Source organism: Pinus tabuliformis, chromosome 3_2 (assembly GCF_031772625.1).
Source record: "Pinus tabuliformis cultivar Carrire ecotype Pingquan chromosome 3_2, CPIR1, whole genome shotgun sequence".
Taxonomy (NCBI): Eukaryota; Viridiplantae; Streptophyta; class Pinopsida; order Pinales; family Pinaceae; genus Pinus; species Pinus tabuliformis.
In genome coordinates this window covers 930,919,264-930,923,319 of record NC_142302.1, presented here as the reverse complement: position 1 = coordinate 930,923,319, position 4,056 = coordinate 930,919,264, and positions in this window count along the sequence as shown.

Here is a 4,056-nt window from a genome sequence, read left to right as displayed (position 1 = left end):
CCATAGCATCTCAAAAATCTTCCACTTCCACCACCAAAACTGTCCATACTCATTCCCAAACCCCAAAAGGAAAAACTCCCTTAAATTGGAAATTAAGTTTGAACTTCCCATGTACAATGGTGAAGTGAATGCAAAAAGGTTAGACAATTGGATTCGACGATTGGAGGTATACTGCAGAATTCAAAACCTTCAAGAAGATGACATAAAGATCCAGTTGGCTTCATTGAGGCTAGGAGGAGCAACATTATTCTGGTGGGAAGCAAAGACTCAAGAGGAAATGTGAATTCATGCTAAGATATCCATTTCCTGGGTTGAATTTGTTTATGCAATTAAAAGATAGTTTTACCCTTTAGCCTATATGCAAAAGGCCATTATGAGTTGGCAAAATTTTAGCCAGCTTAAAGGTCAAACAGTCCAAGACTATACACAGGAGTTTAGAAAGAGGGCTTTGTTAGTAGGAGTAAACTTCAATTCCCAAGATACATTGTTGAAATATATTGGGGGTTTACATTATGTTGTAGCGGCTACAACCACCCAGCAAAATTTTGGCCTGGACCAAATTTCGAAGCCTCCCTTGAGAGTTTCACTTGATCACTGCACACACTAGGGTTCACTCTGTGAGCTCGTGTGAGTATTCACACCCACCTTGCTTGATCATTTCACCCAAGTTTTGCATGTTGATGTGAATGTCATGCTTGCAACCATGTTCTAGTTATACTCAAGGTCTTCGCTTCATGTGTACTTGTTGTGTTTGCTATGTAAACATCTAACGAACTCACACACAGAGTAACATACATTGTCGCACAAGCGTTGTCATGGTCGACTAACGATCAATCATAAGTGTAGCACTTGTCGCTTATACCATCGGTCAGTCATGTTGAACATGTGTGCCTGGATGGTTTGAGTCATCTCATCATCAAGACATGTAAGTGTGTGTTTGCAAGATTATGTATGCATCTTTCACTATTTCACACAATTAGTCAGTTTGCTAAAGTTTTGATGACCCAATTCCCCTCTGATAGACAGACCATCACCCGTCGTCGACTCGATCGACTTTCACCCAGAACAGTGTAGAAGCACCAAGCAAGCCATTTCAAGCTATGTTGTCCGCAAACAAATCAATCAACCTTCAAGTTCGTCAACTGGAGAGTTTGACTCGGCAGCCACCCTGGGACTGACTCCCCTCAAAAATTGCACAGAGGCTGCAAACCTTGCCTGTTCTGTTGACTGAGAAAATTTTGTATATAGGCCGGACAGATACCCAGTCCCCGTCACTGTCTCCCTCAGAAAATTACGTAGTTTTTCCAGCCAGCCCTCTCAACAATCGACCCACTGCTGACTTAGAAAATTACGCAGTTTTCATGAGAAAGCCCTATGCTACCCAGCAGTCTACTCAACTCAAAAATTGTGTAGGGGTGAGCAACAATCCAGCCTCCCAGCATCTGCGTAGCATTTCCCACCAGCAACTCCTGGAAGCCAACTGATAGTTCCCCTATGGAATTGTGTAGTTTTTGCTACCAAGTTCCAACAACTAGTTGTCAATTCCCTCTAGGAATTGCGTAGTTTTTGTTGCAAAGCTCCTGGCAGCCGACTGCTATTTCCCATCTGGAATTGCGTAGTTTTTGCTGCTAGTGACCCAGCATCTGACTGCAAATCTCCCACTGCCTGCTCATTCTGAAAATTGTGTATTTTTTTCCTACCTAGCCTTCCCGCAGCCCAAACTGTTCCTCCCAAAAACTACGCAGTTTTTTCATCCAGCTGAGCTAGATCTTGCGAACAGTCACTGCCAATCCAAATTGTCCATCTTCATCACTCAATGACTCCTGTGCAGTTTTCATTAGTTGTGCCTGGAGCCTCCATCCCGCCTCGCAACCTTGTCACCTCTCCTGGTCACCTGCATTCAAAATGATCATGCATCATGGTAGACTAGGAGGTTTTTGGATTTGATGTCGTTTCTTCATGAGTGACTACAGATATAGGTACAAAAACAAACATGGCCCAACGACGGGTGGGATGAAAAAAGGGAGCACATGCAGAAGGGCAAGTTCACCAATAGATGAATGGATGATGCATGCAAAGGGATGTGCTCGCGAACGGATGATCATGTAAAGATATCTTCACAGATGAACAGATGAGAAAACATGCAAGATGTGTTCATGGACGAATGGACAAACAAACATGCACCTTTCACGAATGGACGAACCTGTCAATCTTACCAACATACAACCAAGGAGCAATATGTGAATTCAACATCAAGCAGACCAATGACCATCGAAGACTCCGTGCACTTTTCCATGCGGAGGTGAAGTTGTTACACACCATGAGGACATCCATCACCCAAAAACACTGTAGCTCAACATGCACACCAGCAACAGCACGAATGTACCACCACTGTCATGTCGAGTCATGTCATGAGTCATTTCGTCCACATCTCTACTGTGGGCCATACTATCAATCAATTTAATCTAACGTGGAAGTACAAGAGACCCACTTGTTGTACGAAGAGTCATGTAAAGTCAAAAGTCATGGAAGTCAAATGATCATGAGGGTAGTCGAATAGCCACAAGGGTCAGTTTCACCCTTGGCTATAAATACCCCCTCATTTGTACATGCAAAGGACTTTTTCACCTCAGCTCCTCCCACATATCCTTAAGAGTCTATAATTGTTTCTTTGAGAAGTAAGTAGTGGATCCAATGCCCTGCATGCGGGGTTAGTGATGTATGGTGTAATGATGTGTCTTGGAACATTTGCTTAATTCAGAAGCCTGCTCCTAGGCCAACACGTTTTCACACATTTATTGTAATTTTTGTAAGACTAATCTTTAACACTTGTAATGCATGTTTCTTTAACTTGTGTTTAGCACTTGAATTAATTCACCTGTTGTAGTACATATATGTTGATGAAAATGTGTTGAATATGTTGTTAACATTTTCTCGCCCATGTAGACTACTATCCCAGACATCACACATAGCTTTCACATAAAACTTGCTATAACAATAGTTGTACTTGCACAGACTAATCCGTTGAGTGTTATATGTGTTATCTTCCCTTTTGTGTTGTGATTGTCACATCTGTGTGGACTGTTCTGCCGGAAGTTGTGCACGTCCTATTGTGTTTTGTGTTCCTAGTAGAGTTGGGACTTCTCCCAACCAATTTGGGACTCACTCCCACCCTCTCCCTACGGTGAAAGAACCATTGATACAAGAAACACTTAAAATAACCAGGCATGCGAACCTCACTTCTCGAAAGACAAAGCAGACCACTCTCCTGTGCTGACAAGTAAGAGTTGAGCCAAATATTTAAGATAATGGCAACCAGGCCATCATATCGGATGGAACTACCACACCAAACGGTATGAGGTCTAGTTGGGACTTCATACCGGGGTGATCCCCGAATGTTGGCAGGTTCAGCACCGTCAACATTTATGGTGCTACAAGGAGGACCACCATTTTTATATGGCTGAATGTCTTGTCACACTCATTCATTAACCATCTGGTCAAGGCAGTAACTCGCACTCCCTCTCTCCTACGTGCGACTCTGCAGTAGGTTACTCCTCACCTCCTAGGGCTGAACATGAGATTCTATATCATCACCTTTGCTTCGTCAATCCCATCACTCGCTACTTCACAAAAGCAGTCGGACTGATCCCAGGCATAAAGCATCTTCCATCGCATCAAGGAAGCCCAAAGCCACTCCTACAGGGGTTATTGTATCATCAGTGGAAGAAGGAGTCCTTGCCACACTTAAAGGTATGGTTGAAGCTATTGAAGATGGAGAGGAACCTCTAGTCTTCCAGCAAGGTGAATGAGACACCCTTGTGATCTTGCGATCAAACTTCAGTACAGGAGGCATAGGGAAAGGCAGCGGAGGAGGTGGAGGCAGAGACAAACCAATGGACTCAGAGTCGAAACCTTCTGATTCTAAAAGAGAGGAGGAGGACAAAGAAGAAGAAGAAGAAGAGATGGATGACCCAAATCTGGAGTGGATGACTCAAGGACCATTGGCTCTCCCAACTGTTTTGTACAAGATGTCGAAGTGAGTGGAGAGAATGAACA